Genomic DNA, 15,382 nt, shown 5'->3' with positions numbered 1-15,382 from the left:
TCTGAATCAAGGGCTACAGGATGATTATTTCACTCATGCAAAGGAAAACTGTAAATGACGTAAAAACACATAAAAACACTCACATTATTTTTGTACAAAAGGAGGCGGAATCTAAGCAAATAAAAGGAGTTATCAGACTGGTACCTATGCTGGTTAAAGGCTGCAAAAAACAGAGATCAAAACAGGGCAACAGACAGCAGAGAACCCCAGCTGCACAAGGCTAAACTGGTTCAGTGCAAGTCCAACACTGTGGGTTTGACATTCAACGCAGGTAGCCTTCACGGGACCTGCGTTGAAATGCAAACTGCCTTCACAGCAGTTGCGCTGAAGGAGAAACTCTCGTTTCCCTTGGGTTATGGGTCACAAAACGCTCAAAAATCATCTGTTTCAGGCCAAATCAGAAACACAAGCAAGGTATAATCAGAGGGATGCTTTGAGAGGGTACTAAGATCTATCACAAAGGATCATCAAGTCATTTGTGAGTCCATTGTTCAGATCATAGACAAAATCCAGTGAAGGATCAAGGCAGCAACAGTCCACTTTGCAGAAGCAGTTCGATGGTTGCTGTTAAGTCTATGAGGTAAAAAATGATGTAAACACAAATAAAATGACTAAAACAAATGTCCCCAGTGGAGTCGCCAATTTGTTGTGGGGAAAAATGCCTCTGCAGGACGATCCTATCCACCTAAGGTGTGACAGTGCCTTAGCAACAAACAGAGACAGCTATTCTGGTTTCTTCCTTTATGAAATGGGAAAGAAGAGAGATCAATGGACTTACCGGTGTCTTCCGTTTGTCCCTCGATCTAGATCCTCTTCTCCTTTGGATGTTCACAGCTACTTTCCTCCTCGCAAAACCATAAGAGAACAGCTACTTGCCTTCCTGCAAGATCACAAGAGAACAGCTACTTGCGACAAGAGAACAGCTACTTGAGATAAGAGAAGAACATAACACAAAGGCAGATATTCATATCCATAAACGATTCAGGATTAGAAGTAAATCAAATACACTAATGCAATCATACATCAAAGATACATCAGTATATAGGAGAAAACCAAGATAGCTTTATTGATAAATAACAAGGTTCAGGAAGAGATACAACCCAGAGGGCTCCAATCCAGCATCTCCTTCCCAGCAGAATGGAATTCCTATCTTCACCTCCCTTCAAAGCATTAAGCACCCAATGATTCTAGTCTCAAACCAACAACAATTCTTTGCAATAACAAAATTCCAGCCTCCTCTTCCCATGGAGGAGAGATCTATATATAGATCTTTTGGAGAGAGGATGAGTTAGCTTGAGGCTGGTATGAAACTGACTAGTGTCCTCTCCCTCTCTCAGTTCTTGAGTCCACTTCGAGGTTCTTGCTTCCACTTGGAGATTTGGAACCTCTTACTCATCACCAGTCGAATTCCTTGATGCAAGTGTCATTTTGGAAGCTTCCTGGGCATTGACACATTGAGAAATGAGCCTGCCACTTGTCCAGTTACGCTCAGCGCAGGTAGCCTTTGTTGCAGTTGACATTCAACGTAGGTAGACAGTGGAGCAGTTGACATTCAGCGCAGATGCTCAGTGGAGCAGTTGACATGATCCAGAATTGGCTTGTTTTTGAGTGTTTTCAGGTGGAGAACTTCTGTGAATTGCTGTGATTTGTTGCCCTTGTTCCTCTAGGGGTAGGAACAACATATTTAGGGACTTTGGATCCCTTGATTATGGAAATTTCATGCTCAATTCTGTAAGGCACAAAAATGTCTATAACAAAAATCACACTCTTTGAACCATCTCTTACGTCATACTATGTGTACACACATTGATTCATCGTTAACAATTGCATATTGTGCTCATCACCCAAATCACATTTCCCTCCTAACATTCATAATGAATCCATGTGTGCTCTTTCTAAGCTTGGGATCAATATTTTGTCTAGGAACCAAACTCTAAACCTCACTCATGTGGGTAATAGTTTAATTTATCTTTTTTATTTACTCATGTATGAGGGATATGTTTTATATCCTACATGAATGTGGACAACCCCTTTTACTCACCATCGATCCTCACTCTAGCTATATTCGTATGAATAGGTAGGTGGAGTTCACACTAAATCCCATCTCATATAAACTCAGATCAATCTATGACATAATATGTTTATTTCATTTTCCCAATTGCTTAAATTTGAAATGAACAATCCAATACATTTTTCTTTAATGTGTTTACACCAATAGGGACCACATCCATGGAGAACGACTAGATCAATGCTAAACTTGGAGGATCAATGTGTTTAACTAAATCATAACACTAATAATCATTACATTCACATTACTTTGGAGGACCAAATCAAACAATGTATTAAATACCAAGTCAGCAGTTCAATCTCTAACAAATTTAATGGATACTTTCAAATTGATCAAGCTACCACTTCCACAATAAAACCATTGATATATTCGCACATTGACCTTAACAACAAATCAACTCAATAAAGAGTGACACGTTGAAGAGCAAGTCAAATAACCTGATCACTAACATATTTGAATTTGTTCGCATCTCGGCCACTACTAATTGACCAAATCAACCTCCATGGATCGAATCTCCACCGTTATCAATTGAATCAACTACCAAAAAAATTAATTCAATCAGTGCATACCAAGTGGAATTGATCAAGGAATTCACACACTTCAAAATGGTTTGTGAGAAAATGACCATCAATTACAACAATCACCACAATTATGAATGTGTTTACGCCATTAGAGGCATCGATATGGATTAACATACACAATATCATCAACTCTTGTTGATATTAATGCCAACCTCAAGTGGTTGACTTTCTCCTAGGGTTGACATCAATGAAAAAACCATGCTTCGAACAAATAGATTCATCTTAACCTTGGAAAGGAATCAAATATCTTTATGGGCAAACCTCTTTTATAGTGCAAAACTTTGAAAAAAAAAATTGCAACTCAGGAGATTTGATCCCTCTCACCTCTTCATATATATGTGGATAAAATGGATATATACTAGTTTTTTTTAATTATTAAATTATTAATTGACATTAATGCCACCTCAATTGTTTGGGTTAACATCAATGACAACACCATGATACCAACATATATATCCATCTTAACCTTGGAAAGGAATCAAATATCTTTATGTGAAAACCTATTTTAGAGTGAAAAAATTTGAAACAAATCTGCAACTCAAGAGGTTTAATTCTTCTCAACCCTTTATATATACGTGGATATAATGGATGTATAGTTTTTTTTATTATTAATGTATGTTTAGATACACATCAATATTACTTAATCCATCATATTGAAATGTTTTATTGATAATCCACATTGAAGATTTTAGTATTATTCATAATATTTTGTTAGATGCTATATATAAATTGTATATTAACAATTAAATGAATTAGACATCTCCATATTACTGAGTAATTGAATGATTTTTTTTCTAGTTTTGATTTTTTTTAATATTTTTTTCTAAGAATATTAGATTAATATTTTATTCTTCTTTATATATATATATGGAGTTCATATCATAATATATGAGTTAACGTGAACATTGAAATAGTTTATCTGAGTTTTATAGTAAAATATTTATATGATTAAAATAATTTTAAAAGTACAAGAATTATATATCTTTCTCACACTAAAAATTGAAGATATAATATTTTTTATTTTTGATTAATGTGTTTATCCTTAAAGGCGAATTCATTGACTCTATAGAGGGATCAAACTTTTTAATGTGCAAACATTTTTTAGAATGCATAACTTAAAAAAATGTTTGCACCTTGAGATATTTCATCACTATTATAGTGAGCTAAGATGGATCTATATTGGTTAGATTTGTTGTGTGTGTGTGTATATATGCACCATGTGTAATTTTTGAATGCATGTTTATGTAAACTACATAACTTAAATTTACAATTCCAACATATATTTACCGCATTAAGAGCGAAAATGTAGAATATTGAAATTACTTGAAAATATATACATTTTTTAAAACCATACATAATATATACATAGTTCACATTTAAATATTTATGGAGATTCAAAAATTTTGTTTATAGACCCTATTACACATATTGAAATGTTTCCTTTGTAATTAATATATTTTTAAATATACATAAGTAATATTTCAATATGGCCCATATTAAACTTTTTTATTACTATTTATATTTTGTAACTGTGAGATATTTTTATATCAAAAATTGAATAAATTGCACATCCCTTCCTATTATGAATTAATTGAACTTTTTAATTTTTTGTTACTTTGTTTGTGCATTAAAATATTTATTATCATCAACATTAAAATATATTTTATGTCTTTCTCTATATTAAGTTGATCTAGAAATATATTGGTTACTAAGTGTATTTAAATAATTTATTTAAGTTCTATATTGAAGTATTTTTTAAAAATATAATAATTGTAAAGTGAAAATTCAATTTCCATTTTTCTTTTTTTATTGTTACATTGTTTTTACACTGTGGGAAAATCTATCATAACTCAGTTCTCAAACAAGAAGTAAGGAAAGCCATCTCTAGTTGCTATCCGTGAATGCAGACTGACTCATCATCGTTATTCAAGGAAAACCACACCACTTAGAATAACATACTGGTGGTCCATAACGGGGCACACTTTCACTCCTTCCAAATGCATGTGGGGCTTGGGTTGTTAACATCTTTCCATATTTTTGAGGAAGACAAGCTGGCATAATTTTTTATACATACTTTTAATTACTTTGTCTCTAAATTGATATAAAATTATGTGACTTAAATATTAATACCAAATTTCTTTCATACTTAATGTAAACTAATTCAATGAAAATGATATTATAATACTTTTAATTAAAACTAATCGAAGATGTATATTCTTTTCTCTTTTTAATTGAAAATAACATTGTTATTTTAATTATAGAACATATATTTTTTATTTAAAAAATAATAAGTGTGGACTTAATCTTGCATGAAATGAATCACAAATATCATAACATTTCATAGGGAAAGCATATTCGAAGGAAAATAAACAAATCATCATCAATTAATATCTCTCTTATTCCTTTCAAATAAATTTCCCTTTAGCCATGATAAAATATGATTTGCCAAGAGGTCAAAACTATGTTCCTGAATGTGTGGATTGTTAGGATAGAATTCATTTCATCTTCCATGTAATGCATTAAGCTTAGCTAATTGTTGGATTTACTTCATTTCCCATAAATTAGTCCATTCGATCCTATTTCCATGGATCTAGATAGAGAGTATGATGTATCATTTATTATTTTCTTGAATCAATAAAAATAATTAGAAAAGTGTGGAAAGAGTGATTTTTACGTATAAATTGTCCCTCTACAATCTCTTTATTTTATTCCATTGATCACACACACACGCACACACATATATTAATAACACTGTAGGGGTATGTTCTTTGCTCATGTGTTATATCAATCCTAGTAATTAGAGACATAACATACTAATGCATTATTTTTAGACTCCACAAGAGGGGGACCTATTAGAGTGATTGAAGAGAGGAAATAATGGTTAACAAAGCCAAACCCAGAGTATATAGGAAGAGTGTACAACACTTAATTTTTTTTAATTCAATGAGAGTCTATCAATTGAGATTCTTGGGGAACATAACTTAAAATTATGTCGCAATAGTACTATCAAGAGACAATGTTAGGTTGACGTGTCCCCAACATTCTTCCCTATGCGATTGAAGAAGAACACACAAGGGGAACAACCAGGATGATGAGGACCTAGGTTGACGTGGAGGTTTTTCAACATGTAAAGAGTTGAGGTGATGTGGAGTTCTTTCATTAAGGGATGAGACTAACAAGGGGACTTACCAGTACTACTGACTCTGCCCGAAGGTCGGTGCAGGTTCACTTTTGAAATGACCTAGGGACAACAGCTAACAAAAGTTGGGGACAATAGTTAATGGGAACATCCTGGATTTTGTCTCTCGTAGGTTTCCCTATGAGTGCATTTTGGAATAGACATGGATGACATAAGCCTAGGACGAGGCTTACAATATGAAAAATAAGAAATTTGACACCAAATTATTGTGATGTTGTCATATTGTGAAGAGTGTGAGGAAGTTTAAAAGAATTAGGAGCATATAAAGTGGGGTCACGTGAGTTATAATACTTGTTAACAATGATTGTGATGGTTATAATAAAAGTTTTAAGCGACAGTTTTATAAAATTATAAGCCCCTCTTCATTTTGACTTATTGTATTTATATTAGCTTTGGTGGGCATTAAAAAAGGGTTGGTTGCAGTTGCCCTTGGGGATTTTGTTATATTTCCTTTACCTTGGTTATATATATATATATATATATATATATATATAGATAGATAGATAGATATATATATTTGGTTGTGGTGGTTCCAGTTTAGCTTTGGACATTAAAGGGGCATAATTGGGCTTAGCCTGCCACATCAAAGCATTTGAAATGTTAAGGCTTGCACCAATTAGTATCAAAGCAGATCCTACATCTGCTCCAGGAACAATTAATCGACCATGGCTCACAGAGTCGGACGAGGTGGCATGGGAGGCTAAAGTGGACAAAGGAATGTTGCCAATTCTTAAGTAATGTGAGTTATCTAGTGGTTGGAATAAATAATGGCAACCATGAAAATTGGTAAATAGAGAGAACATGAGTTTGGAGATGGATGCAATGAAGAAGAAGAATCTCTAGAGGAAGAAGCAGTTGAAAATCCTGTAGAATCCAAAATATTGAAAGTATTTCTAAGATATGTCAAAAACACGAAGCTAGATATATATTATTAAACTAATAGCATGAATCTAGAGGAGCTTATAGCTAGGATTACAAAGGTGGATAAATTTTTTGAGTATGAAGAGATGGATAAGGAAGATGAGGTCAAGTTTGTTGTTACCAAATTGAAGGGACATAAAACTTTATGTTGGGATGGTGTATAGATTGAAAGGAGAAAAATGAATAGGAATAATATTAAGAGTTGGGAAAGAATGGTTGTGATGCTCAGAGGAATGTTCTTGCCAAAGGATTATAAATTTCCTTTATTCAGAGAGATGTAAGATATCAGGCAGATAATGATGACTATGAAGGAGTATACAAAAGAGTTCTATAAGGTGAACATAATAGGTAGATATGTAGAGGAGTCTATAGAGAATATAGGTAGATATATTAATGGTATCAGCTTGGACATCGAATATGGAATTAGTGTTTTATCTCCCAAAACATTATAGAAATCATACCGACTAGCTTTAAGGTTAAGGAGAAGTTTGCAAGGAAGAATTATGGCAAAGAAAAAAGTATCGCTAGAGGAAGAGGGCAACATTCAAGTACAGAAATATCTACAAGATAAAAGAATGAGCTAGTAGCTCAATTCCACAATGACAACAAGAGGGAGAATTTAGAGGCTGGAAATTCTTTTTTAGAGGACGAGGAAGAGGCAGAGGAAGGGATATTTCTTGCTACATGTGTGGAAAGCTTGGACATATGGCATATGAATGTCTAGAAAATATAGATGTAGGTCATAGATGTGTTGTCGTTTCCCTAATAGAAGAAGTGGAATGAAAGGTATTAGACGCAGAGTACATACCAAAGAAAAGAGAGTCTATATTACTTAAGAAGGTGTTGTTGAAACCATAGAAGGTGGTTGTTTAGCTAGCTGAGAGGAAGTTGTTGTTCAGGACTATTTACAAAGTCTAGGGGAAATGTTGCAAGGCGGTGAAAGATATTTGTGGATAACTTAGTGTCTATAGAAGGGGTGGAGAAGTTGAAACTTTACAATAGTAGGCATCCAACAAATTATAAGGTGTCATGGATTCAAAAGGGTCATCAATTATTAGTAAATGAACAGTGTGAAGTGGAGTTGTAGATAGGAAATTACAGATAAAATTATGTTTGATATCATATGCATGGATATGTGTCATATTCTATTGGGTAGACCATGATAGTTTTATAGAGGTGTTATGAATGATGGGAAGAATAAAATCTACAAATTCTAGAATGATCGCATCAACAATACCTTCTTTCCTTTATAAGAAGATGGTACATCTAAGAGTAATGGTTCCAAGGCATTATTGTTGAGTGGGAAAGAATTTTTGCATCAAATGGAAGATAATGAGGTAATATTTTCTTTGATGTGTAAATCTAAGATAATTCTTACTTCTATTACTGTGACTAGTTTTCCCTTTGAGATTTAAGATATGCTGAATGAATATAGTGATATAATAGTGGATGAATTTCCCAATGAGTTTCACTTGTAAGGAGCATAAGTCACCATATTCACTTAATTCTTGGAGCAAGTATACCAAATAAAGATGCATATCGAATGACCACTCAGGAGAATGAAGAAATTTGAAAGAAAGTGCAAGAATTGTTAGATAAAGGGATGATTAGAGATAGCCTTAGTCCATGTGCAGTGCGAATAGTGTTGAGCACTAAGAAAGATCTTGGTCGACGCATGAGTACAGACTCCAAATAATTGAAGAAGATCAAAATTAGGTACACATTTTCTTTACCTCACATAGATTATTTGTTGGGCTATTTAAGTGGTGCTAGTTGCTTCTCAAATATATATATGAGGAGTGGGTTCCATCAGATCAGTGTTAGAGAGGGAGATGTGTGGAAGACAACTTTCAAAACCAACATCGGGTTATATGAATGGTTGGTCATTCCATTTGTGTTGTCTAATGTACGCAACATCTTAATGAAATTGATGTATGAGGTTTTAAAAGAATTCATAGGGAAGTCTGTAATTGTGTATTTATATAACATTTTGGTTTAAAACTAGCCCAAAGAAGACCACTTGAGACATTTAAGGTATGTGTTAGAGAATTCGCTACAAGAGAAATTACTTATCAATTTGAAGAAATGTTCATTCCTAAAGATATAGCTTGTCTACTTGGTAGTTGTGATATCTATGGATGGTTTAAAAATGGACCCAGAGAAGGTAAGAGCTATTATTAATTGGCCCTCTCCTAAAAAGATTTTTTACTTTAGAAGTATTCATTGAAGTTCATCATAAATTTCAACCAAAATGAGTGGTCCAATTGCAGAGACTATAAATAAAGATAAACAACCATTCCACTAGACTGATCAAGTAGAAAAGGGCTTTCAATTATTGAAGAAGATGATCAAAGAACAATCTCGGTTGATCTTTCCATATTTTAGCAAACCTTGCTAAGTAAAGTGTGATGACAATGGAGAATTGATTAACGCTTAGCTCGAATGAAAAACTGATAGATATTGCGGGAAGATGTTGAATGAGCCAAGGACGAAGTATACTTATTATTACAAGGATTTTTCTGTTGTGGTACAAGCTCTAAAGAAATGATAACATTATTTAATGTCAAAAGATTTTATTTTGTATACAGTTAACCATGCCCTACAGTATATCATGCAGAAGCCCAAATTAAGTCAAAAGCATGTCAAGTGGAATAAGTATCTTCAAAATATCACATTTTTTTAAAGCACATTAGTGTCCAAGCTAATTAAATTTCTAATGTATTGAACAAGAAGAATTTAATTATGCAAGAAATTCAAGTCCATATCATGGGGTTCAACTTCATGAAAGAGTGGTATGAGAAGGATATCAGAAAAAATAGAGAGAGTGAGAGAGATGCAATAGAGATTACATACAACATGAAACACACATGGTGATTTATTTATTGATTGCAACAATTATGCATATATAAGACATAAATATTTGACTTCCACACTTCTAGATTATTACTACAACTCATACATAGAAAACAACAACTTCTAGATTGACACTTGGGAACTCTCAATGAAAAATCATGACAATACATGTAATAATTACTTCCAATACCCTGCATTGATGCTTACATGGAAAACATTAAAAACACATATTACTAAAACAAGGATAATCTAGGTCTAGATGGTCTTCATCATAACTCACACACACTCTAGAATCTCGCAAACACAGCTCTTTCACCACCACATCATCAAGCTATCACTTAACATCCATTTAAAACATAACTGCCTCTGGCCATGTTTGATGAACATTGAAAGGTCAAAAATATTAGCAACTTGGCTCGTGAGGGCTTCGGCAATAAGACTCGTCAAGTAATGAACTATCCTGAGGACCAAACACCGTTTGTTAGATATTTCATTTTCGGTTATCTGCTAGTTTCTAGGATGGATGTTTGGATACCCAATGTGTTCGAAAGATGATAAAATAACTTGATCTTACTAACACACAAGAACTTATGTTTTGGACATTGGGGCTTCAAGTTTAAGGACCACCAACTCTTTTTATAACCCGAATTGAAAGTAATGGGAAACTACTTCAACTCACTCCACAAACATAAAAACCAACACCAAATAACTATTATATTAAGTAAATCGATCACCCCATCCCAGATTTTTTTAGTTGTAAAACACCCAATGGCCTCCCAAGATATTCACATCCTTGATCCATCATGTTTCCTCCACGTAGGCAATGAGGGATTAGTTGGTATTTGATCTCATGCTGTTGACATAACCTTGTTGGAACTGTATTCTTCATTTTCATCAAAGTTACAGATCATTGTAGTTTTTTGTGTGGATTATAAAATGCCATCATGGAAGACACAATGGATTGGCTATGAAATAACACACCATAAGGATGTACATGTAGGAAGTGGCTGGAGATCGCCCCTCCACCTATTGTTTTCATAAAGAGATCGACCCTCCCTATGCAGAAACCATGGATGATAAAAAAAAGAATATGTTTTTTCTAAAGACACATTACAAAGCATCTAGGATGATATTCCTTCGCAGTGTCAACATTTGATATTTGAGAAGATTAGGTTCTTCTCCCTCGCCACAACAAAAAAAAATTATTTTCTTGCCTCCCTCAGCAGTTCTCAAATGTAGATATAAATTTTCACACCAATAACACATGTAGATCATCTTACACATCTCTTCACCAAATATCACCAATCATGTTTTTTTTTCCTTTAAATCAATGAAGGATGAATCACATCTCTTCACGTGTGTAGGTTTGAATTCTTCTGTCAATGCCAAAAAAAAATATATGTAACTCGTGATGTTGTGATTCACATCTTCTCTTCGGCCTATGTTTAAAATACTTTTTGATGAAATAAGAAAAATATTATAAACCATGATCTACCAATTAGCGACGTTTTGTTGTGTTGATGTGACCTAGCTTGGTCATAGGTAGTTTCTTCGAGAGGAATTAAATAATGCAACAAGAAAAAAAGAGATAAATCAGGCAATAGTTAGGCCTTCATAGCAACAATTGTTGAAAAACCTACAAAACTACTTGCTCGGATGATCTTCTCTAATTACAACGAGAGATTGACTTGGTCAAATAGGAAGACTCAATATTAGATCCAAAAAATAAACAAACGAAGGAGCTACATAATGAATTAAACTTCACTACTCTGTATTATAGCTCTAATACCATATTAGAAAAAAATAGAGAGAGTGAAAGAGATGCAATAGCGATTACACACAACACAAGAACACACACTCTGGTTATTTTATTGATCACAATGGCTACACATATATAAGACATAAATCTTTGACTTCCACACTTATGACTACACCTCATACATAGGAAACAACAAATTCTAGATTAACGCTTGGGAACTCTCAATGACAACTCATGACAACACATGGAAGCATTACTTCCAATAGAAAATGTAGATTTTAAGAAGTCCTATAAAGCTTGTAAAAACAAAGCAATACAAGATAGAACTATGTGGTTTGATTATATGCTTCAAGAAATATTACTGTTAAAAAAAATTCATCTCTATGTTCCAAAATGTTCGAAGAGAGAGAATTTGATCAAAAAGAAGCATAGTGTAGGCCTTGCGGGACACTTTCGTCATGATAATACTTATGAGTATCTAAAGAATTTTTACTATTGGCAAAAGATGAGGACCGATGTGCAGAAGTTTTTGAATAACTATAGAATTTTCTAGCATACAAAAGGAGAAATATATAATACAAGGTTGTATACACCATGACCAATTTGACACAGACCATGGGATTCAATAAGCATGGGATTTGTATTAGGTTTGCCAAGAAATCAAAAGGGTAGTGGTGCAATCTTTGTTGTAGTGGAAATATTTTCAAAAATGACCCATTTCATTGCTTTTTGTAAAAACAATGATCTACCCATGTTAACTTTTTCTTTACAGAAGTGGTGATACTGCATGGAGTGCCCAAGAGCATTATTTCAGATAGGATAACAAACTCTTGTGACATTTTTGGAGGACTTTATGGAAGAAGATTGAAATTGATTTAACCTTTAGTCTAATATATGATTCGATTGGATCATTATATTGCTTTTCATCCATCTTAGTATTCATAGTAGAAAAAGTGGATGAATCAACTCATGAGACCATTTTTACCAGCAGGACCCAATTTGGAAAAACGGGGTTTGAAACCTTCCAAGACCGTTTTGAGGCATCAAATGACATTTTTTGGGGGTAAAGAATTTATCGCCTTAGAACCACACCATTTGATGATATTCTACAAACAAATGTCCTTTCAACGGTGCAAGAAGTGTATCAATCAAAGTCTGTATGAAAACATTATAGCACTCAAAAGTTGACCTTCTTGTTTTCACACCTATAGTTTGGGAGGATGCCATGTCATCCCCCATTATTAATGGAAAATGGGATAGCCACGTGACTATGATGTAAAAGTCTCTAGAAGAGTCTATATTATAACCCTAGTTAAGAGGTAATGTAGACAAAATTAACCACTAGTAGGCCATCAGGTTGTGTTATAACCGGGCCACTAGGAGGAAGAGGGATTCCATTATTTCAAGAGAATTTTGTTCCATAGTTGGGAAAAGATAGCTAGGAGAGATAGGAGGTAGAGAAAACAAAGTGGATCTATGCAATATCACAGCCCACGGGTCATAGCCATTACCTCTTCATAACTACAGCCATATTTCTAGATAGAGAAAGAGAGCGAAGCAAGCTCACCTTCCACCTAGGTTTTCTACTGAAATGGCTTCCCGTAGAGCATATCCTGTGTCTTGTGTGTGCGCATCCTTATTTTTTCATTCTCTACTTTTCTCCATAGTTTCCATTCACATGCATGCACTAATTACAACTAGATCTACAAATCTTAAAGTTTAATAAAACTGTAATAGTGTAGAATCTCTGTTTTTAAATATAATATTATCAGACATGTTGTGATGAACTGTCGAGTAGAATATCCATGATAGATTATGGATCATTATTGTGGAAATGCTTTTGTGGCAATGGTGTACCAAAAAACACCTACTTAGCAGTTGATTCTTCCCTGCAAGAGATCACATTCATAATTGGTGTTGTTAGTGGAAAAACTTAAACAAACACAACATTGTAAATACTGGAAACAATCCATACATAAACTAAATAAAGAGGTAGATACAAAAACGATGCTCAAATGGAGATAAAAAATCAATAATAAAATGGAAAACTCTCCCTTTATTGATTGTTGGTAGTAGAGGTTGAATACAATATATGAATCTTAAACACTTGAAGGGAATTCTTTGAGCTATGGTGCTAAAAAATCCTCAGCAAGGGGGTTGCTTTTCCTCAATCTCTTTGTAATTTTATCCTCTCTCTCAAAGAGGTATGAAGACTCTCCAATGGTGGATTCCTCTTCTCTCACTAAGATGGTGGATTGCTTAGAAGAAATAAGGCCAACATACTAGTGCTCTTCCCTTCTTTAGCTTCAACAATGTAATGGTGGTTTGCTCTGTTAGAAATTTGGCTAGCATAACAATGCGTCATATTTTGGTTCTCCCATGGCCTATTTATATAGAAAAAAAAAATGAATCCATATTCCCCCTCTTGGTTCATGTATGATAATGACACAAGATGATTCCATTGAGGGCTTCATATCTTCAAGATGACTCGAATTTGGTTGTATTGGACTAAACTCATGTCAAAGAATCGACCCCAAGTGTGTGGAGTGGTCTTGAATCACTGAGTCATAATTTTCTACATTTTTGTGACTTTTGAAGGATATTTTGTGCACACGCATTTATCGAAGAAATAGCCACGCTACCTCAATTGTTTTTACTTTATAAAATTTGGACCTTAGGAGAAATTTTATTTTTTAAACTTCATGATGTAGTTAGCTGAAAAATGTTCACTTGTGCATTCTATTGGACACCTTTTACTGTATCCTGGATTGTGCTAACATGTGTACGATTTTCTAGTGTTAATAGTTGCTCTCTAATGTATGAGATTATAAGGAACTTTATAGTGAAACACATAACATTTTCTTTTTTGATGGAGAGTCTGATCATCTTTTTGAGAGAGAGGATAAATTGTTGTGGAGATGAGTAGAGAAAACCCCCTTGACTAAGTATAAATGGTAACCATGCTCTAGTGAAAACCTACTGAGTAAAATAATAATGTGTCTATATGGGGTGGGAATGTCCCATGCTCGTTATGATGACTAATCATAACAAATTACAATCGAACAAAGAATGGTTTTTTCCAGTTAACATTGTGGTAGTTGACGTGCTGATAGTTGACAATGATAATTGTTGACACCCTCAAGGGCGGTTCCTGGTCAAATGTTATGAAACCCGCTCACAAAAAGATAGAAAAGATAGATAAATGCCTTAGAAATAAGCCCCGTTGAGGGGGCAACCTCCTTTACATTAAACAAATGAGAAATTCTTGGATGTTACAAATGACAAGACCTCCTTTCTATATATAGGAGTCTAAGGGGTCATAATATAATCAGAGCCAACATAACAATAATCATGTAAGGGCACAATAATAACCATATGGGGACTACATGGGTACAAAAATATAATAAGGGGGTTGTACTAATAACAATAAGGGGTTACACTAGTAGTATAAAGACCTAACATGCCCCTCTCCTTCAAAAATTGTTGTCCTCAATGCTTGAGTAGTTATTGATACTTCTGCATAAATTCTTGTCCTCCCATGTGGAATCTTCAGTGGGTAAGTTCTTCCACTTGATGAGATACTCTGAAATTGATCTATTTCGTAGCTTTAGATTTCCCAATTCTATGACTACTTCAAGTTCCAATATGATTTTTCCTTCCTTGTCAAGTTCTTGTAGTATTGTTTGAACTGGGATCTTCTGCAACTTTTGAATGAGTTCCCACTCCTTTGGGCATATGGATATCTGTAAGGCCTGATGTTTGGAGGAACACTTCCTAGAATAAAATGAATAGCATGATCACGATCACGAATAGGTTGGAGGCCTTTGGGAGTCTCAAATACATTGGAATGATTGTCCAAAACGTTTTGGAGATCTAGAGAAATACATGATTTCGATGTGGGATTCTCTAGTGAACATAATTGTTCAATTACACCCCATTGTTATGTATTTAGAATATTTTTCATGTTTTTAGAGTTGATTATCTTTCACGGTTTCCCTTCG

This window comes from Pinus tabuliformis, chromosome J, assembly GCF_031772625.1.
Source record: "Pinus tabuliformis cultivar Carrire ecotype Pingquan chromosome J, CPIR1, whole genome shotgun sequence".
NCBI classification, from domain to species: domain Eukaryota; kingdom Viridiplantae; phylum Streptophyta; class Pinopsida; order Pinales; family Pinaceae; genus Pinus; species Pinus tabuliformis.
Note: the sequence above shows the minus strand (reverse complement) of the source record.